Below are 23,380 nucleotides of genomic sequence, written 5' to 3'. Positions count from 1 at the left end.
GCAAGAAAAGAGAGAATGCATATACAAGCTTCAACAGTTCACAATTTCATATATATTTTAAAAAAAGCAGATTCAGACATATACATAGCGTCACAAATACACAGAGACAGGGAGCTGGAGGCATGATTCCTAGGCAAATGCCTAGGAGACACAAGGCCATGAGCTCAAACCCCAGTGCCAGGAAAAAAAAACAAAAAACACAGAGACAGACACAAAGTGAAGGAGTGCCAAGAGGCACAGACAGACAAAGGACAAACTCTTAGAAGAAAATCTAGGGGAAAGTAAGTTTTATGACATTTGAATTTGATAATAATTTCTTAGATATGACACCAAAATCACAGTGATCAAAAGAAACAATAGATGTGATGGACTTTATCAAAATTAAAAACTTCTATGAGTTCTAGAGTAAAAAGCCACCCTACAAACATGAAAATGTTTGGAAAGCATATAATATGATAAGGAATTGACATCCAGAATGTATCTTTAAAAATTCCTACAACTCAACAACAAAAAAAAACAAACAAACCCAAAGTACTCAATTAAAAAGTAGGCAAAGGAATGCAGCATGGTGTATACCTGTAATCCAAGATGACTCAGGAGGATTTTGAGTTCAAGGCCAGCCTGGGCTACATAGTGAGACCCTGTCTCAAAAAAAAAAAAAGAGAATGTTTTGACACATGCTATAACATGGATGAACCTTGAAGACATTAAGCTAAGTGAATCAGTAACAAAAAAGATAGATATTGTATGATTCCTCTTATATGCAGTACTAGGAGTGGCGGTTGGCAACAGCTGGGGAGAAAGGAATGGGGAGTTAGTGTTTGTTTTTGGCAGTACTGGAATTTTGAACTCAGGGCCTACCTCTTGAGTCATGCCTCCAGCCCTTTCTGCTGGAGTTATTTTTCAGATAGTCTCACGTTTTTTGCCTGCTGTCAGCTTTAGATGGTTTCTATGCCTCCCAAATAACAGGTATTACAGGCATTATGGTGCACTACCATACCTGGTTTGTTCTTTGAGATAGGGTCTCACTAATATTTTTTACCCAGGCTGCCCTTGAACCATGATCCGCTGATCTCAGCCTCCCAGGTAGCTGGGATTATAGAGTAAACCACTGTGCCCAGCAGAGTTAGTGTTTAATAGACAGAGTTTCAGCTGGAAAATGTGAAAAGTTCTAGAGATGGGTGGAGGTGGTAGTTTAAAAAAAAAAAAAAACACTGTGACCATACTTAATGCTACAAAAAGTACACACATAAAAATGGTTAAAATGAAGTTTTATGTTGTGTGTATTTCATCCCAATTTTTTTTCTTTTATTCATACGTGCATACAATGTTTAGGTCATCCAATTTTTTTTAAATGCATTCCCACACTAGTTTAACGACTAGCCAGATAAGTGACCTTGGAATAGTTTCCTAATTCCTTATGTCTTAGTGTTCTCATATATAAAACAGAGATAAGAATAGTACTTTCATTGGCTTGTTTGTCATGGCTAAATTATAATATGTGTAAAGCATTCAGAATAGTTCCTGGCACAAGTAAACTCTCAATAAATGACAATTATTATTGACCCCAAAATGGAGTGGGTTTTTTTCCTCTAGTTAAACTAAAATAATGCCATACATTTGTAGAATCTTATGTCTTTCAAAGCACTCTCAAATTTATTAGTGCATTTACATTCCACAAAAATATTTTCTAATGAGCAGGACCACTATAAGCCTTACTTTTAGAGAGAAGTAAATTGAGGCTCCAAGAAGTTTAAGTAACATTCCACAAATCAGAAGTCTGTGAGAAGAACCAGCTTTCAAGCCTGGTGACTTGGGCAAGGATTTTGCAGCCTTTCTTCCCAATATACAAATCCTATAAACACAGCAAATCCTACAAATAGGGAACACTTCTGCGGCTTGTGTAAAAATCCCTAGACCCTAGAATTCTTTGATGCAGGGTTGCTATGAAGTACATTTTTTCAAAAGAGTGAACTAGAAGGTTGGATGAGAAGATCTTAAAAACACTGAGGAAGCAAACTGACTGCTTTACACAGTTCTAAACTGTCCAATATGAAACCACTAGCTAGCTACAAATTGAGATCTGCTGGAATGTAAAATACACATCAGATTTCAAAATTCAAAAAGGGTAGAAAATACTTCATTCTTAATAGTCAGAAAATTATATTTAGAATATTTTGGACTATAATAAAGTATTTTATTAAAATTTATTTCACAGTGCAGAACAGGTTCTGCCTGGAAGTGAGGGGAGGGCAGGGGGCAGGGGAGAGAAATGACCCAAACAATGTATGCACATGTGAATAAATGAATGAAAATAAATAAATAAATAATAAATAAAAGTATGAAGTAAAAAAAAATTCATTTCACCATTTGATTTACTTTTTCACTGTGGCTACTAACAAACTCTAAATCACATGTGTGACTCATCTTATATTTCTACTGAACAGAGCTGCTGGAACTGCTTCCCTGCAACTGCGGACAATGTCATACACTAGAAATATTATCATATACATAAAACTAGGAACCACTAACAAAGTAATTGAATATGCCATTGCCTTAAGGATCCCATATTATATTAAAAAGAACAGACACGTCTTTTCAAAGTTAAATCTTTCAGTTTTACATAAGATTGAATTTTCTGGACAAGATAAACTAGAAATGAACTTAGCAGAACTAAAAAATAACACCAACAAGTGCAGGGGAAGACGCAGGAACCTCTTCTCCAAACCACCCCTTTGCCTCCGGACTTCTCTGGGGCCAGCAGCCGACAGACTAGGGGCCTGGGGCCACAGGCTCAGTGTCCAACCAGCACCTTGCTGGTGGCTGCGCCAGGGCAGCACCAGCCGATGAAGAGCCACAACTGCTGCACAGTACAGGCATCTGTAAGTGGCTCAACATGCACGTGGGTTTTGGCTTCCTGTCCTTGACCGCCTGCACTGGGGTCTAGTTCTACCCCACCGCACCCCACCCCCAGCCCCAGATATCTTTGTGCACTAGAGTAAGCTGCACATGGAGGGCTTACGGAGCCTGAAGGAGGGTGAGGCAGTGGAGTTCACCTTTAAGAAGTCTACCAAAGGCCTGGAATCCATCCGTGTCACGGGCCCTGGTGGCATGTTAGGAGTGAGAGGTAGCCAAAGGGGAAGAACATACAGAAGCACAGATCCAAAGGAGACAGGTGCTACAACTGCAGTGGTCTAGACCATCATGCCAAGGAATGCAAGCTGCCACCCCAGCACAAGAAGTGCCAATTTTGCCAAAGCATCAACCATATGGTGGCCTCATATCCACTGCAGGCCCAGTAGGCCCCCAGCTCCCAGAGAAAGCCTGCCTACTTCCAGGAGGATGAAGAAGAGCTCCATACCCCTGCTCTGCTCCCAGATGCCCAGAATTGAACCACCAGGGTTGGGCTATTCTTTTTCTATAAGGAAGCTTCAAGGAGTAGGCATCAATCAGCAGAGTGGAGAAAGTGGGGATAGGGTGGGGTTGAGGGGGTAGCTGGCACTGCCATGTATCTCAGGCCGGGGTTCCCAGCATCACCCCATCTTCCCTCTTTGTGGGTGGAAGAGTTGAGGCAACAGAACCCCAATCATGTGCTATCAAATGCAAGTGAGGGCTTTTGGGGAAAACCCTAGAACCTGCATGCTTTATCTGAGTCTTCACCCCAAGACCTTCAGCTTTTAAAAGTGGCCTGCATTGGGAAGTTGTACTCCTTTTAAAGATGGATTTGTAATATCCACATGTAAGACCAGATTAATAGCCCAAATCCACAAGCTTCTACCTTCTGCGGGAAGGCATCTCAGGAGCAAGGCAGAGTGTTTTTTGTTTTTTCCACATCTTGTTTCCTCGTAACCCAATCTTGGGATATGGTGCTGGGAACTTTTTCAAGCAGTGGGTTATGATGACAGATAAAAAGGGTGGTTGGCTCCTAACTCCCACCTCTTTCTGGGCCAATTTGATTTTATTTATTTGCTCCCTTGGATAACTGCACCTTGGGCTCCACTTTCTCTAGGGTGCCAACTGCATTATCAATTGCACTATATGCAACTGACATATCTTGTGCATTTTAGCTTTTTTCTTAATATAAATATTCTGGTTTTGTATTTTTGTATATTTTAATCTAAGGCCCTCATTCCTGCACTGTGCTCTCAGGTACACTGTGCTCTCAGGGATAAGTCAGCAGCAGCTATGGTCTGCACAGCAGGAATACTTTTTGTTGTTTTTATCACCATGGAGAGCAACCATTAGGCGTGCACAGCCTATCGAAATACCTCATTTTGCCAACTAGAGCTGGCTTTTCTGCTATAGTGTCCTCTTGAAACCCTATCCACCTTGAAAATATTTTATGGGAGACTAGGTTTTAATTGTGTTGCCCCATGACTTGATCTCCTTCTGCTGAAAGATTGCAAATTAGTCTAAACAGGAAACATTCAGAAAAGTTAGGAGAGGCTGGGCCTGGGAAAATCTCAGAGAGGAAGCCAAGGTTAGGTGATGACTGTCTAATCTTAGGTCACAGGTCTTGCTTTCCATACCAATCCATCCTTCACTGGATTAGCCTACATCTAACATGCACAACAGGAGGTGTGTGTTTTTAAAAAAAAGAAAGAAATGTAAGTTAGTAAGGCTGAGTTTCAAGACCAATATACTTGTGCCCACCCTGTACTGTCCAGGCATGACTGTATGAAACAAGGACCCAAATCCTTAGCCTTTCAAAATTCTTGGCTTCCAGGAGACATGTAAGTGAGGGCCTCTTTGTGGTGCCCGGAGCCAGTGTTCTACTCTGCTGCAGTAGTGGTTAATAGTGTTGTGGTAGCTAAAGGAGAAAAGGGGTTTCATTTACATGCTGCGAGATCACCGCAAACCTACCTCACTGTGTTGAAATGGGACAAATGCAATAAACGCATTGGGTGGTGTGTGTCTGATCCTAATTTCTTGCTCCCCCAAATACTGTCCCCTCTAGTAATTGTATTTGTCTGGGTTGTGTAGACTTTACTGAGTCTCTAAGTTGTCAGCTGCTAGGTGGCCTAGTTTGTGTATACATAATGTGTTGCTCTTTCTCCCTGTTCTTTTGAGGTCTATTGTTTACAAACTTTTTGTATTGAGCAAAAAAATAGCCAAAGCATCTTTGACAGAAGGTTCTGCAGCAGACAAAAGGATCTGAAACACAAGTCTGGAGAGCCCTCTTCTTGAAGCGGGATCTTGAACCATCTTTTTCTTTTGTGCTCCTTTTCCCTTTCACATTTTGGATCAGATTTTCTGTCCTAAAAGTGACTTCTATCCTACCTAGCTCTTTTCCCTCAAAAAGAAACCTACATGACCATACATGTTTAATTCTTGGAGTGTCTCTACAACTCCAAATGATTTATGCAAAAATTCTGAAGAAGCTAGGAGCTCTCTCCCCTTATTTCCAACCTCCTGAGTCAGGACCATTTCTTGATGTGATTCTTGCCAAACATGAAACCTGCTGTGTTTCAATGGATCAAGCCTATTTTTTCTGTAATCCTAGAGAGAAGCAGTTGGGGGGCTTCCCATATAGAAAGCTGGGTCAGGAAACCAGGAAAGGCAATTTGAATGTATACTCAAGTCACTCAGGAACTTTTATGCAGGTGCAAGAAGCTTATGTCAAAGCAGTCACAAGACTGTTTAATAGGAGACAGACGAATGTAACTCCATGTTTACTGCTAGAAACCACAGCTTTGTGAGGAATCTTAACTTTATGGGGAGGGAGGGAGGGAGGGTGAGCAATGAGTACTGTCTGTCCTTTCCCTCATCTCTTCTCTTTTCTGAACTGCAGGAAACTAAGCTCCCTTGGAATGAAACCTACTTGATCATGGTGTATGATCTTTTAAATGTGCTATTGGATTCTGTTAGCACGTATTTTGTTTTATTTTTAAAATTATTTTTATCAGCATATAATAGTTGTACATGGGGATACATTGTGATATTTACATATGTGCTTACAATCCGTTAGATTTACCCCCATCATCGTTCTTTCTCTTCCTCCTTTTTTGAACAATTTCAACAGGTTTCTTTCTTTAATTTTCATATCTGGATACAAAACACATCTACTGTATTCACCCTCATTCCCACTTTCCTTAGGCCCACCCACCTCCCACTGGTAACCACTCCTGGCAAAGACCTATTTTTTAAAATGTATATTGATAGTCCAAGGGGGTTTTGCCTTGGTATTTCAGGCTTGTATATATCATGCTTTAAACAAATTACAGCCCCCCCCCCGGTTATTTACTCATTATCATCATGCTTACCTGATATTCAACACATTAGAGTACAGTGCATTATATTATATTCATATATAGATGGGTTGTTTGAATATTTTTCATTCTCTAATATTTTCCTTACCTCTCCCACCTACCACAGTACCCTCAGACTGACTCACTAATACAGTTTTCTTTTTCTCACTGTATATATGCATGTGTGTGTTTGTGTGTATATATCTGTATATCTATATATATGATCATATAAATAGCTATATATACATTTAACTTATAGGTCTAACTTCCACATATGAAGGAAAACATGCAGCCTTTGATTTTTTGAGCCTGGCTTCTCATTAGTAAGTATTTTATTGAGGATTTTTGCTTCTACATTCATCAGGGATATTGGCCTGTAACTAACTGTCTTCTCCCCATCCCTTTCTTTCTTTCTTTTTTTAATGCATCTTTACCTTGCTTTTGTATTGTGGTTATACTGACTTCTCAGAATGAGTAGTATTCCTTCCCTTTTTGGAACAGTTTGAGGAATATTAGTGTTAATTCTTTAAAGGTCTGGTAGAATTCAGCAGTGAATTCATCTGGGCTTCTCTTTATTGGCAGGCTCTTTTTAAAAAATCTTTTCTTTTCTTTTTTTTTTTTTTGGCGGTACTTAGGTAGGTGCTCTACCTCTTGAGTCATGCCTCCAGCTCTTTTTGGGAGGTTCTTTGTAACTGTCTCAATCTCATTACTTGTTTTAGATCTGTTTAACTTGTTTATGTCCTCATGATTCGATTTTGCAGGTTCATATGTGTCAAGAAATTTATCTATTTCTTCTTGATTTTGAAAACCTATACTCCAGCAAGATCTCCTGAATTTCATTGGTGTCTATTGTAATATCCCCACTAAGGCTCCAAGAATTAAATGTGTATGGGTCTTTCATTTCCTCTGTTAAATTTATTCCTAGGTATTTTAATTTTTTGAGGCTATTGTGAATGGTATTATTTTCCTGATTTCTTTCTCAGACTTTATTTTTGGTGTATAGAAATGCTACTGATTTTTGTGTACTGGTGCTGTATACTGCTACTTTGTTAAATATGTTTATGAGAGCTAAGAGTTTCCTGGTAGGGTTTTTAGGTGTAAGATCATATCATCTACAAATAGAGATAATTTGACTTCTTACTTCCCTACTTGATCCCATTTATTTCTTTCCCTTGTCTTATTGCTCTGGCTAGGAATTCCAATAATATATTGAATAAGAGTGGGGAGAGTTGACACCCTGTCTTGTTCCTGATTTTAGAGGAAATGGTTTCAGTTTTTCCCCATTTAGTATGATGTTTGCTCTAGGTCTGTCATAGATAGCCTTTTTAATGTTGAGGTATGTTCCTTGTATTTCTAGTTTCTTCAGAGTTTTTATCAGAAAATGATGTTGAATTTTGTTGCTTTTTCTGGATATATTGAGATGATGATGTGTTTTTTTGTCCTTCATTCTGTTTATGTATGTGTTGTATTATGTTTATTGATTTCGATAAAAGTACAACATACATGTGTAACATACCAAGGCAAAACTCTCTTGAATAACATACCAAAGCAAAACCCCCTGGAACAATCAATATACACTTGAAAAAATGAAGGACAAGAGGTCAAACAGGTCCTATCTAGATGAGTACCAGTGGGAGGGAGGAAGTAAACTGAGAAGGTGAAGGAGGGAAAACATAGCAAATATACTTTATATGTTTGAAAACAGAACTATGAAATGTGCTGAATTTTTTTCAAGAAAGGGGGAGGAGGAATCAGGTAGAATGATGGGGGGGGTGAATCTAATTAAGATACATTGTAAGCACATATGTAAACAGCACAATGAAACCCCTCTATACATCTAATATATGATAATAAAAATGTAATAAAAACTTAAAAAGAAGAAGAAGAAGAAGAAGCCAGACTGCTGGTTGCTGGAGAAATACAAGCCGTATGTGTGAGTGTACAAGATGTGCTCCCAAAATGACCCAAGCATTGCATGCACATATGAATAATAAATAAATAAATAAATAAATAACAAGATGTGCTCCCAACCTACTCTGGGAAGAAGGCATCCTGGAGGAAGGGATTACTCTGTCCTGGAAGACCAAGAGGAATCAGACAGACAAAATGGAACGGAGTATAGAGAGGCATGGCAGTCACGGAGACCCTGCCATGTTCTAGAAAGTGGAGGTCAATCAATACAGGGAATGGAAAACGATAAAGCTGGAGAGGTATTCTCGATGGCTGGAATACAGACTTCACTTCCTCAACTTTCTCTCAAAGTAAAAGAAACACCCCAAGTACCTGTGTTCCCAAAACAAAAACCAAAACACAGCTCTGATTTATTTTTGATATAAGCCTTACAAAGGGATTCATACCAACATACATTAGTGAGTTTAGTTTGGACATCACTTCTTCAGAAACCTTTGATCACCTAAGACCAGGCCAAAAAAAAAAAAAAGCCCAACGTGCCCAATCACAAAACTGAGCACACAGTTACTTATCTGTGGGCTCCTTGTTCATCACAGCACTCCCAGACTGTACAAAGCAAACACGTAATAAAAACTTATTGAACAAATGAATTCTACTGTTCAATACCTCATTGAGACAAAACTTTTTTTCCCAAGCTCAAGAAAACACTTCCTATTCTCCAGCCCTCAAAGCAAACTCTGCCCCATGTTTAAATTATTATTTATTTATTTATTTTTGATGGGGTTTGAGCCTCACAGTTACTAGGCAGGCACTCTACAGCTTGAGCCACACCTCTAGACCTTACAATATTTTTAAAATGGCTTGGGATGTAGCTTTACTTAGTGTATGTATGGGTGAGGCCATGGATTTTACCTCCAGCACCAAAAAAAAAAAAAAAAATTTTAAGATGTTTATTTGTTTCCAAATGCAAAAGAATGGGAGTTTAGGTTTGTTTCTCATCTTTTGTGAGGTTTTGTTTTGGGTTTTGGTGTGTTTTTTGTTGTTGTTGCTGTTGTTTCTGCAATACTAGGGGGTCTTGAGCTTGCTAGGCAGGTGCTCTACCACTTGAGTCAGCCACCAGCCCAAGAATATATCTTTTTGAAGCAGTCTGATTTCTGTCATAATTGCTCCACCTCCCTTAGAAAGCTCCCCCTTGTGGTGAGCCAGCAGAGACCAGCTGTTCTGTGATGACGCCTACCAAACCTGGCCCTGCCTATGTGACCGCTGCTGCCCCCACCTCCTCAGCAAAAGCATCTTCAGTGCCCAGATTATATGCTGTGTGAGAACAGGGGAAGTGCTTCCTTCACCCATGCATCCCCACTATGCCTGGTTCCATCAGAAGAAAATACTTGGTAATTGTCTGTTCAATAAAGGATACACAAGACTGTTGCAGTCTGCCTATAATTTCTACACTCTGAAGTGTTACTTATTTCTATAAAGGAAATCAGCCAGGCATACTACTGCCAAGACCAACACACTGATTATTATAATAGAATTTCTTTCCTCTCATCCCTCAATCCTCCAGTATTCTTGGAACATTTAAGAATAATCTGCTTTCCCCTTTGCTTGATTTAGAGCCATAATGAGGTGGTAAGCAACTGGGATGGTTGGTAACTGTTGCTGCCTGTTATAGGCATCTATGCTCAGTACTGCTTTAGTTAAACAAATGAGCTCAGATGTTCTGGCAGCAGGCAACTAACAAATCATCATTTGCAGTAAATAAAAGAAAATGGTACTGCAAAAATATGCCAATGTTTCCAAGACAATTACAATTAGAAACCAAGTGTTAATTCTGAAGGCAGATTTGGGGCACATGCAAAAGAGAGACAAATGGGGCTGGAGGTAAGGCTCAAGTGGTAGAGCACCTGTTCAGAGGGACAAAATGCAGGGAAATATTCACCTTAATTCTGACTAAAGAAATTGGCACCACACAGAATACTTCAAATTTACTATATACATAAACTCCGTACCTCCAGGTCAATTAGAAAACAGTCAACAATGGGAGGTTAGGGATAGATACTTAAAACTAGTGATCTTCTAGATGAACTTCTGACAAACAAGCTAAACTATAAACCATACTGGTCCAAGACCACATTGGCTCTACATGAAGCAATCCTTCTTAAGTGACAGCATGTCAGGCACCTTCTTCTCAGACCTTGCCCACACCATCACTTTGGCAGCAACACAAAGAAATAGGGTCATATACCAAGAATCTCAGTTTTGCTGGTGCCAACCCAATGAGCAATGAAGAGACTCTAGGGAGAGTCCTGACTTCAACGCCAACTTCACATTCTCCACAAGCTTCTATAAGAGCTTCCCCTACAGAACTCCAACAAGGAATAGCAGTAATAGAGTCAAATGACATCTAAACTATGCTACAAACAATCCATGTAATCTCTGTCCCCTCTGCTGACTCTGACAACATACATCACAACTAACTCCCTGGGGGATATCAGTAGAAGACTAGCAAGGTAAAACAGAGCAAAAGAATAAAGAATCTTCAAAGCAGTTAAGGAATTTGGATTTTATTCTAAGTGTATGAAGAGTCAATACACACAAAATCAAAAACACATACTATCAAAATTCTTAAAGCAGCAGCAAAGTATTCCATAAAGATATAAAGCTATTTAAACTTATACCAAAAAATTAAATAAATACACATCTTTAAAATATACACAGTATTGCATGAACAAATGGTTTTATAAGTAGCTTTAACCACTTAAAATATTCTAGATATTTTTTCACGTCTACAAACATATGATCATGCTTAATGACTATATGTTGTTCCAGCATGCAGATGCAACATTTTTGTTTATTTATCCAACCTCCTTACTGGAACATTTAAGTTGTTAGCAATTTTCTGCTATAATAAATATTACTATAAATGTCTTCACACACATCTCTACATATATTCCTGAAACTGTCCAATTATCTCCTTAACATAAACAATAGAAGTGCAATTGTTAGGTCAAGAACACTTCATCAATTACATGCAAGAAAAATTTAACCAATTACCCACCACTGGCTTATAAATTCCCACATACTGTTAAATTTGCAAAATTGCAAACTCAATCTTTAGACACCAAATCCAGTCATCTTTATACTTAAGTAAGCATGTGATGACAGTAAGCAATCATAACACCCTTAGTTACAAATATGGATTTTTCTAAATCTAAAATGGCCTATAGAGAGGAATTCATAAAGAATATGATGTCTAGGTAGCAAATTATTACTATGCCACTGTGAATTTAGAACAAAATTCTATTCAACACTATCTAAATTCTTTAGTTGTATCAGGCAATTTTTGTATTAAATATCATGGGGTTTGGGACACATCACATTTACAGTTTACAACCTCTTTGGATTTAAACATCAAAACAGCTTGGCCTTACTTTCAAGAATGGCCTAGTAAGCAGGATACAAAAAATTTCCAATTTGACAGAAAAAGTAAAAATTTAGCCAATATTAAGTAAAAAGTTGTGGATACTTCATTATAAAGATAGATGATTAACTATATCAGCCACTAAAGGAAAAATGCTTCCAAATATCATCAGCCACAATTCAGGAGGTGACAGAAACAAAACAGCATGGCTTTGATAGACAGATCTGCTTGTCTATACTTCAGGAGAGATCCTCCCATTAGTTCAAGAATGAAGGAATAAAAAGACCAGAGCTCAGTGTTAAAGCATGCATCCCTTTATTAAACAACAGCATACCACTTTTAGATGTCAAGTAGTTCTCCAAAACTGACAAAAAGGAAAGAACATTTAATGGTAGGGACAAAAAATGACTTTCATATGAAACTTGTAATTCAAGAATTCAAAATAAACATATAACACAGGTCATATATTCCTGATATGTGTTACATGTAAAAATACACAAAACTTACAATATTTTAGACAACTGGTGTTGCCAGGTCAGGCATGCTACAGTTTACAAGTAAAATACAACTGGAGTTTACAAAAGCAGTACACTAATGCTGATAATCTAATTGATGATCTATGACCTAAATTATGGCACCAAAAGGAATTACTTGTGTCCCTTTAGCGGTTAGTATCATCCAATACCTTTTTTGCTTTGTCACCTCTCTCTTCTTTTCTATCAACCCATCTGTCTCTTTCTTCTTCACCTTTCCACCCTTTGGATTTTAAGTAACATCAGAGATACCAATAGAGGATACTGCCACGCCATGGCGCTGCCCTTGAAGAATTAAAGAAAGAGGCTAAATAATGCATAATATTAGAAAAAGAAGCATACCAAATGGTATCTTACCATATTCTCAAACAGAAGTATTTTGGTGATTAGTCTATTTTCTGTTACCAATATGGAAAGATTTGTAGGTGGTTTATTTGAAAAAAAAAAAAAGAGAGAGAGAGAGAGAGAGCAAGAGAAGAGGTTTTTATTTAACACACAGACCAAGATCTGGTAGCCCCATAAATTTGGCCTCTATGAAGAGTTGCCTGTTCAAACCCCAGTTCCACTAAAAAAAAAAAAAAAAAAAAAAAGTTGCCTTGCCAGGCACTGTTAGTTCACACCTCACACATCCTAGCTACTTGGGCTGCTGAGACAGGAGAATCTCAATTCGAGACCAGCTGGGGCAAACAGTTTGAGAGACGCCCATCTCCAAAAATAACCAAAGTAAATGGACTGGAGGTGTGGCTCAAGAAGTAGAGCACCTGCTTGGCACTTATAAATCCCAGTCCCTCAAAAAAAAAAGTTCTCCTTGGCTGGGTCACATCAAGGCAGATGGCATCACATATGAAATGGAGATCACATAGCAAGACAAGAAGCGAGAATAAGGGGAGGGGGCCAATAACAACCTCATTATACCTCACCTCTAAAAGGTCCCCCTCCCATGGGGGCAAATCACATCACTGCAGCACCACATAAAACTGGATTTTAAAAAAAATTACACTATAGAGAAAAACAATTCACTTTTGAAGTGTTTTAAATTATAATTAATTATGCATTTACCAGGACTTCATTGATCTGAAATCTACTATTTCAGAATGTGGGGCTGTTTGGCTAAAATTAAGTTGAAGTAATCTTTCTGCTATTTTTAATGTATTTCAACAGGGAGGCAAGGATTTGGGGAAATACGGTTTAAATTCCTACTAAAGAATGTGTTTAAACATACTATCATATTAATTTCTGACATGCAAACAAATTTGCTGTAGTAACTTACATTTTGTATAGTTCTATATACATTATTTAAAGTTCATTCAACTTGATTTCACTTAATCTCTTGTAAAAACCCTGAGAGTATCTGTCTAACAAAAGCAAAGCCCTGGGTTCAATCCCTAGGACTGCCAAAAAAAAAAACAAAAAAATAAAAAACCTGAGAAGTTGACTGAAGAAATAGGGATGTTGTCACCTTACAAGTGGTAGAAATACAGAAGCTAAGTAATTTATATAAGGACACAATATAAGAATAAACATAAGGCTCACGCCTGCAATCCTAGCTACTCAGGAGGCAAAGATAAGGAGGATCAGAGTTCAAAGCCAGCCTGGGCAAATATCTTGAAAAACCCTTCACAAAAAAAAGAGCTGGTGGAGTGGCTCAAGGTGTAGGCCCTGAGTTCAAGCCCCAGTACTGCAAAATAAATAAATAAACATATCTAACTTCTAGTTTAATTCTTTCAATATGAATAATATTAACTTAGATGCTTTCTTATTTGAGCAAACCTATGTAATATCAAGCTAGAAATACTACTACCAACCACTTGGAATTTCTATATACACCTAAAAGAAATTGTGCAATACATATAGCATGTTATAAAAATTATATTTTGTAATTACAATCATGTAAAAATTACATGAATGATAAAGAATCAGAAGAAATAGAGAATTTTAAATCTGATAAGGAAAATGATAAGATGATAGGTGACTTTTTGTAACTACTATGACACCATAAATTATAGTTTATTCAGAAAGCTAAAAATTTTAAATTATATATTCCATAATTTGCAGCTTTCAGTAATTTAGATTGGCTTTATTCTATTTTTAGGCATACCAGTCCCAATTGTGAATCTCAACAATGAAAAACTCATAGTTCAAATTTTTTAAAGAAAAGCAGACAGACAAAAAGCTATTGGGGGAAAATGGACTTCTGAATATAGATGTGCTGAGTAATCAAACTACAATTAGGAGATTCATAAAATAACTACTGAAAATGCTTAAGTTCCTTTTACTGAAAATTCTGTCATAAAATTACTTCAAAACTAACACTTCATACTAATAATGTCATTTTCACCTACAACCTACCTATTCTGACAAATAGGTAGTGTTTTTCAGTTTATGACATGGCCTGACAAATCAACAAGGAACCATTCAGAAAAGTAAATAAGCATTTCTGAAGACCATCCCCCTCACCTTAGCAAAGGGAATTAACAGAAGTCATTCACAAAACTAACAAGAATCAGCCCATTCAGTGGTTAAACTGTGGGAAGGTTAATGTTTTAAAAGGACCTATTCATAGGAAAAAGTCAAAGGATAAAAGATGCATATAAGTTTATTATAGCAATTTTTAATGTATCAAGCAGAACCCAAAAGGTGTTTCTATTTGTGATTCACAGACAATTCTATATGTTATCATTCAACTGCCAAAAGAAAGAACTGTAACTGTTAAACCATCAAATTATAGCAACTACCATGCTAGTAATAGTGAATTTATTTTCTTGAAAAAAATGACAAAAAACTAGATTCCACCAACCCAGCGAGACAAGGAATCCAAGGGTGCACATGTAAGCAACACTAGTTACACACACACACACACACACACACACACACACAGTTGAAGTGCTACAGGAATGGAGTTCAATGATGGAGTACCTGCCAAGTATGAGCAAGGTCCTGTGTTCAAGCCCAGCACCAACAGATTACAGTACTGTCTTTTTAACATATCTATACTAATGAAAAAACATGTTTTAAAAAAAAAAAAAAAACCTTCAGTTTAAGGAAGTAATTAATCCTGAGAAAACTCAATCATCTTCTAAAATAATCCCATAGAAAGGTACAAATGAAAAGCAGGAAGTAAAAGTTTTGACTCAAGATGTAAAGACTGAACTTCTTATGATCCTCAACTTGAGAAAATAAGCCGCCAAGAAAAGTCTCAAATTAGTTACTCCGTTAGTAAAATGCCTAATACGTTATTTTGTCACCACCCATGCAAATCTACAATGAAAGATTTGATGAGAATTTAGAAGACAGCTTAGTAGTTACCCAAGCCCACCTCCATGACAGAGCAGACTGTTTCAATTAAAAATTTCTAATAAAATTGTACATAAAGTATGCCAAAAAGAATAAAAATACATACAAGCACCAAAGACTCAAAGAAAAAAAAATAATTTTACAATCACTTAACTGTTTCTGTTAGTTAGAAAGTCGTGACCAAATTCAGTAAGTCTCTTTTCCTGTTTCTCAAGTAAGGAAACAGATTAAGAACTTTGAAAATAGAATGATGAAATCTCTTGTTCTTGCAAATGCTTTAAGTGGGGCAGGGAGGGGTTTGGAGAGGAAGGGATGGTGGGGGGGAATCTAACCAATGTAAGGCTATTTGGAATTGTCACAATGACTCCCCCCTGTACAACAAATATACCCTAATAAAAATGGAAAAATAAGTAAATAAACTTTCAAAAATAAATAACGTGGGGAAAGGATCATTCAGGTGGCTCCCCTAGCTAGAAAGAAGACACATAAAAATACTAGACAGATCATCCTTCAGGTTGCATGTGTTATTGCAAACAATGACATGCAAACATAAGGTACCTACAATTTTGACCTATAGCTTTGGACAAGTTTATAAATGTGAATATATAATCTACCAATTCTTTTTCAAAACCTACTTGATTACGTTGCAGTTCTTCAGTGATTATTTGAAGCTAGGTTTGTGATTAGTCTACACTTCCAAAAGGAAACAGTGTCAGATGGTGATCAATAGAATTCATCTCTGGTAATCACATAAACCTGGTTTAAATCTGGTCCTTACCAGCTATTTGCTGTATAACTTTGAACAACCTTTGTAGGCCTCAGTTTTGTCATGAGAATGACAGATATCAGAATACACAAGAAGACTGATGATTCTAAGGCAATGAGCCCAGCACCTGGCACACAGAAAGTGCTCAATAAATAACTAGTAAATTAACAATGGTGTTTACAACATTAGCAAAGCCTGTTAGCAGAATGTATACTTATTTTTATAAAAGAAGAAAACTCCCTCAAAGAAAAATCAAAGTGGTGACTGGAACCTAACAATGTTAAAGAGAAATTGAAGCCTTTTTTTAAAAGAATCTATGTGTACAACAAAGTGAAGTTTAAAAAACTTTATATAATTCAGTCTTAAAAGGGAAGGAAATTCTGGCAAATGGAATATGGACGAAAGTTGAAAACATTCTAAGAAGTGAAATAAACCAATCATAAAAGGGGAACTATTCTACCATTCCACTTATATAAAGTACCAAGTAGACACATTCATTGAAACAGAAAGTAGAATAGAGGTTGCCAGGGACTGGGAGGGCCAGGGGGTGGGGAGGGAATGGGAAGTTAGTACTGTTTAATGAGTACAGCATCCCTGTTTCAGAAGAAGGAAAAGTTTTGGAAGTGAAGAATTACAACGTTATAAATGCACTTAAAACCACTGAATAGCACATTTAATAGTTTTTAAAGAGTAAATTTTATGTTATGCATATTTTATCACAGTAAAAATTCTGAGTAAAAATCTTTGCAAATTATAAGTTAGTAAACTAAAGTAAACAAGACTCAACTCTCATATACCAACATTAAAACATTCTTGTCTCTAAAATGCCAAGAAATACTAATCTTTAATGTAGCCAAAAGTGCTTATATGATTCGTTTCCTTGCTCACTGACCCACCACACTGGCCTCTTGGCTACTCTTCTACCATGCAGACTTCCTCTTGCTTCAGGTTCTGAGGCCTGTTGTTCTCTCTTCCCCAGAGTGTGCATGGCTCAACCTGGCTTCATTAGTGTCTGCTCAAACACAGCTTTCCCAGAGACTCCCCGTCTAAAGAAATCTCCTGCTTGTATTTGCTCCCATTCCATCATTCTCCATGACCTTGATGTCTCTAATTTTCTTTCTTTCTCTTCTTTTCTTTTCTTCTTTGTGGTGGGACAGGGTTTAAACTCAGGGCTTCACATTTGCAAAGCAGGCACTCTACCACTTGAGCCACACCTCCAGTCCATCTTGCTCTGGTTATTTTGGAGATGGGTTCTCTTGAACTATTTGCCCAGGCTAGCCTCAACCGAAATCCTCCCAATCTCAGCCTCACAAGTAGCTGAGATCACAGGTTTAGCCTGTATACAGGGTATAAGGTTTCTTTAAGTATGAAAGAATAAATACCAAAATATTAACAGTAGTTATCTCTGTGTGATGTCAGAAAACATGACTATTTTCCTTTTGTTTCTTTATTTTCTAACTTTTCTGTAACGAAAGGCTACTTATGTGGTTTAAAAAGATTATTTTATTGGGAAGTCAACTATAAAGAACTTGTCTACTTTCATAATTTGGGATTATGCACAAAAACTCTGTTACAGCTGAGCACCGGTAGCTCACACCTGTAATCCTAGCTACTCAGGAGGCAGAAATCAGAAGGATCAAGGTTTGAAGCCAACCCGGGCAAATAGTTGAGATCCTATCTCGAAAATACCCTACACAAAAAAGGGCTGGTGGAATGGCTCAAGGTACAGACCCTGAGTTTAAGCCTCAGTATACCAAAAAAGAGAGAGAGAGAGAGAGAGAAAATTTGGTTACAAAGAAATTTATCATACTTTTATATAAAATCATGAAAAATAAGAAACAACTGAGTAAGGTGTGGTGGTGCATACTTGTAATCTCAGCACTCAGGAGGTAGGAGGATCAATGAGTTCGAGGCCAGCCAGAGCTAATAGCAAGTTCAAGGCCAGCCTGGGCTAATAATTTTTGGATAATCATAAGATAGACTACTCTATAACCATTTAAAATTACATTGTAGGAAAACCCTAACAGAAAGGGGAGTGTGAATTAAAGAATGAATGTATAGAATGTGATAAAAACATTTTAAATGAAAGAGAACTAAAAGGACACACAACCAAATGCTAACAATAGTTATTCCTGACTGTTAATTTTGTCATTTTTACAGAGATTAGCATGGCCCCTGCGCAAGGATGACATGCAAATTTGTGAAGCATTCCATATTTTTAAAAAACCAATTTTTTGTTGTTTTTGCCTTTATCCTTTTTTTTTATTTAAAAGTATTAAAAATGAGTGCATAGTACCTTGATACCCAGAAAAATGAGTTTGAAATGACTGCCAAAAGCTGCCTTTTCGCCTTATATGAGCACCATCTAGTGCTCAGTATACATAATACAATTTTCATTAAGCAGTAATGGTTTCTGAACAGTACAATTTATAAAAAATAGTATTGTTTAAACACAAAAACAAGTATTACTATACTCAGGCTCTGGCCTAATTTTTAGAACAGCTGAATAATTGATTCAAAAGTTCATGTGAGCCCAGCACCAGTTACTCACACCTGTAATTGCAATTTGAGGACCAGCCCAGGCAAAATATTCACAAAACCCCATCTGAACCAATAGCTAGGTGCAGTGGCACAAGCATGTTATACCAATTATGCTGGAGGCTAGATAGGGAGGATCACAGTTCCAGGCCAGTTTGGGGAAAATGTTCATGAGACCCCTTCTCAAGAGGGGACTGGGGGGGAGGGAGCTGGGCATAATGGCTCCTGTCATCAGGAAGCCTAAAATAGGAAGACAGTGGTCGGTGCTAACCTGGACAAAAAACAAGACCCTGTCTCCAAAATAACCAGAGCAAAACAGGCTGAAGGGCATGACTCAAGTGGGAGAGCTCCAACCTAGCAAGTGTAAAGTCCTGAACTCAAACCCCAGTTCCACCAAGCCACAGGATTTTCAATCATCAGGATAAAGTGGACATCAGAACACTGGTTAAATTTCTGCTGCTTATGCTCATTCCTCAAATATTTTATTAGGACAGAACCCTTGTTGTCTTTTTTTCTTTTGTTTTATACTTTTGGTGTGGTTTTTTGAGATAGGGTTTGTGCCACATAGCTCAGGCTAGACTTGAACTCATGATTCTCCTGCCTCATCCTCTGGAGTGCTAACGTTACAGGCATGCACTACCATGCCCAGTACCTTACTCTCTTTTTAAACTAATGAATAGTAACTCCTTGAAAGAAGAAGGAATTCGGACACTTTGCATGTACTGTGGTATTTTATCATCCCTACAAATCTATGAGGTAGGGATTATTATTCCACTTCACAGAAGCAACAGGCTCAATGAGATACAGTAGGCTACCAGAGTTCACAGAGCTAGTAAGTGGTAGAGATAAGATATAAGACAAGATCAGTCTGGCTTCCAAAATCTATGCTCCTCTACCACACATCACTGTACATCTCACCCAAAATCAATGCACCTTTGGAAAATAATTACCCTTTAGAGTATTTGCTGGACACCTGAGGCTCACACCTATAATCCTAACTACTTGGGAGGCTAAGATTGGGAGGATCGTTATTCAAGGCCAGCCCAAGCAAATAGTTCATGAGACCCCCAACTCCAAAATAATCAGAGCAAAATGGACTGGAGGTGTGGCTCAAGTGGTAGAGCCCCTGCTTTCCAAGTTCAATGACCTGAGTTCAAACCTCATTCCACCAAAAAGTAAAGAATATTCAAGCTGCTGCTGTATTGTTCAGCTTTGCTCTCAAATCTAGACCTTTAAGCTCATAAAGTACTAATGCTCAAATCAAATATCTATTTAAAATAAAAGAATTTTTAGATATATTATTCTATATTATGTTGTTAGTCAGATATGTCAGCTTTTATAGGGATGTGGGATTTTCCTTTCCCTATGTAGCAGTAGAAATTCAGACCTTCATGGCATCATGTGGTTATCTCCAAAATAACCACAGCAAAAACTGCTGCAGGCATGGCCAAAGTGAAAAAGTGCTTGCCTCATAAAGCCCTGAGTTCAAACTACCAAAAAAGTAAGAAGTACCTCAAAAAAAAAAAGAGAAAGAAATAGAAAAAGAAAAAGGAAGCTATATATAGAAGGCTCTCCAAGATATAATCAATTTTTAAAAGCACAAAATGAAGAATCATCTGTAATGTTATTTTTGTCTAAAAGGGGTGAATATGTGCATATTTGCTAGCATGTGCATAAATGCCCTTTGAAAGACTATCCAACAAATGGATAACAATGGTTGAAACTGGGGAAGAGAATCAGGCAGGACAGACGATAGAGGAAGGAACCCTTTCTACTTTTATAACCTCTGTATACTTTGGATTTTGAGTCACAAAAATGTGTTGATTATCATTTCAAGCAAAAACAAATGGAATTCTAATTTTTTATTCAATCTACAGACACCATGGCCCCTCTATCTTTCACGCCATTGCCAACACTGGAAGGACTGTAGTCCTCAGTGCAGGCCTGGGAGCAACATTTTCCTTAGACTGGCTAGAACCCACTGATCCACACCTCAAATGGAGCTGTGTTCTGCCCTAATGCCTTTGAACACATTTTTCAAAAGCGAGTGAATTTTCTCAGTGTTTTTCACTTCCTCTAAATCATCCACCTCATCCAGGGTTCTGTTAACCTCCAACTCCTCCAGAATGCTTCTATAATTGTGATCATCCCACCTACTAATATCCACACACGACCTAATTTTCTACTTGCTTGGAATACATATATCTGATCTTATAATGGAACTATATTTTATTCTTTTTTAAATTTTTTCTTACTTTCTTTTTTATTTGAACTGTGTTTTTATTTTGGGGGGAAGAGGAGTTTGCAGTACTGAGGGTTGAACTCAGGGCCTCACACTTGCTAGGTAGGTGCTACCACTTAAGCCATTCCACCCACTCATTTTGTGTTGGTTATTTTTGAGATGGGGGTCTCGCTTTATACTCTGCAGGCCTGGCCTGGACCACCACACCTCAACCCTCCTATTTGTGCTTCACCATGTAGCTGGGATGACAGGGATGCAGTCAGCACATCCAGCCATTGTGAGGCAGGTTAGAAATAGGGGAAGATTAGACTCTTACATCCCTGTAACTCTAAGGTGTGTCATCTTAAATACCCTCTCACCCCTCTGAGCCTCACTTTTAATTGCAATCCTCTGCTACCTAGAGTTAGACAGAAAAACTATGGAAACTTCCACCCACATGAAGTTAGGGTAGCTGAGAGTTAGCATAAGTACATGCACAGAATGATCCATCCCCTAGCCCAGGAGCATCCACCCCTCCCCTCACACAGGTTATCAGCAGTTCATGCCTTCAAACAGAGAACTTCCACTCTTTTCCCTGCTCCCTGCTTCTTCACTTGGCAGAGACCACACCCTATTATAAACTCTATCATCTCCCTTACTAACTGCTTGTTCTGCCTGGATTCCTTCCATGCAGGTCACAAAGAATCTAGATGTCTTCTGATTAGCGACTTCACAAGACCACAACAATTGGTTGAGATGGAGTCTTGTGAACATTGCCTGGATTGGACTTGAATCACAATCCTCCCAATCTCTGCCTCCCAAATAGGTAGGATTATAGGCTTGAACCACCACATCCAGCCTAAACTGTGCTTTAGAAACACAAAAAGTCTGTATTTAAGAAGTGATAATTTCTGAAGGACAGAGTTACTATTACAAGACGAGGCATGGGCCAGGCATGGTGACTCAAGCCTATAATCCTAGCTACTTGGGAGATGGAGATTATAAAATTTTTGTAAGAATCTTAAGTCTTGCGAGCTTTCTTACCTCAGCACTTCTCTTCAGTTATGAAAACTTCGCATGAGCTTTCCTCATGCTGTTCTCTCTGCCTGGACCAGTCCTTTGCTCTGAGATCCTTTGCCTCTGGCTCAGGTCTCAGTTTAAAGGTAATGGATGGCTTCCTCCAAAAAGGAGTTCTGAGGTGGTTGAAGAATAAGGGTGGAGATAGGGAAGGGAGACCTTTCATTAAATATCCTGTGGTAGCCAGAGTGGTGGTGATACCTGCAATCCCAGCACCTGGGAGACTGAGGCAGGAGGATCACAAGTTTAAGGCCAACATGGGCTACATAGAGAGACCCTGTTTCGAAAAAAAAAATTTTAAGTACCCTGAGATAAGTTCTGAAGCTAAAACCACATGAACACATTATCTTTCAAAACATAAATGGAATAGACAAAGGTATGCCACTTTTTCCAAAAAGTCTCTGACCCAACCTGCGCCATTCCAGCTTGGGTGAAGAGATGTTCCTGGACTGTTTATTCCTCTCTGTACTGTCATAACCATAACTGTCTTTATTACACTTCACCATAATCAATTGTTGACTTATAAATAAGACTATAAGCCCTTTGAGGACATGGGTATCTACTGGCTAGCTCACCATTTGAGCCTGAGAAATGAATGGCAGTGAAGAGGCAGCTGGCCCTCCAGCATGAAACATATTATGAATGTATGCTTATACCCCCATACCTTCACATGGGGATACTCACATGCTTACAAACCAAAAATCAGCAAGCTCAGATTTATTTTGCATTTTTGCTACGATTATGTAGTACTATTATGTATTCTGCTACTGATTCTATATAAAATCAGTCATGCAAATACTTTTAAAATACTAAGAAAAATAGCCACATAAGGTAGTCCATATCTATAATTCCAGCATTCATGAGGCTGAGACAGGAGGATCGAAAAATCCAAGCCAGTCTAGGCTAAATAACAAGACCCTTTCTCAAAAACAACAAAAAGAAAACCATAAAAGGACTGAGAGCAAGGCTCAAGTGTTAGAGCACTTGCTTAGCAAGCACAAGGACCTGAGTTCAATTACCAGTACCATAAAAAAATTAAAAAAACAAAAGCTAGAAAAATACTTGTATTATTTAAACTTTACTCTTGAATTACTCTTCATTTTATTTCAGACCTTTTCTTCAGAGGTAATATTAATAAGATGAAAAAACTATTGAAGAATCTAAGTAAGATTTCTGCAACCATAACTGGAAACACTGACAATATCTGATTACTCTAGTACTAAAAATAATTAATAGTAAGCAAGGATTAGTTACTCCTAAAGGCCTTATTAGTGTTTCTAAAAATTGGAAGATATCATTTTTGGCTGCAAAACTGGGCTGCATTTCAGGACAGCACATATGTTCCAAGGAATTCCAAGAATAAATAATTTC

The 23,380-nt window shown here is 37.9% G+C and overlaps 1 protein-coding gene, 1 non-coding gene and 1 pseudogene across 4 annotated transcripts in view; 2 read left to right on the top strand and 1 right to left on the bottom strand.

Moving 5' to 3' along the window:
- Nucleotides 1-23,380, bottom strand: part of Dym (dymeclin) — a 383,552-nt gene that overhangs the window by 328,436 nt on the left and 31,736 nt on the right. The gene's annotated exons all lie outside the window — the stretch shown is intronic.
- On the top strand, nt 566-3,392 carry LOC109698184 (protein lin-28 homolog A pseudogene; annotated as a pseudogene).
- Nucleotides 18,291-18,393, top strand: LOC141422856 (U6 spliceosomal RNA). The gene has a single exon (XR_012447569.1). It is a non-coding gene; the product is annotated as a U6 spliceosomal RNA (small nuclear RNA).

This window comes from Castor canadensis, chromosome 4, assembly GCF_047511655.1.
Source record: "Castor canadensis chromosome 4, mCasCan1.hap1v2, whole genome shotgun sequence".
NCBI classification, from domain to species: Eukaryota; Metazoa; Chordata; class Mammalia; order Rodentia; family Castoridae; genus Castor; species Castor canadensis.
This window is presented reverse-complemented; position numbering and strand designations above follow the sequence as displayed.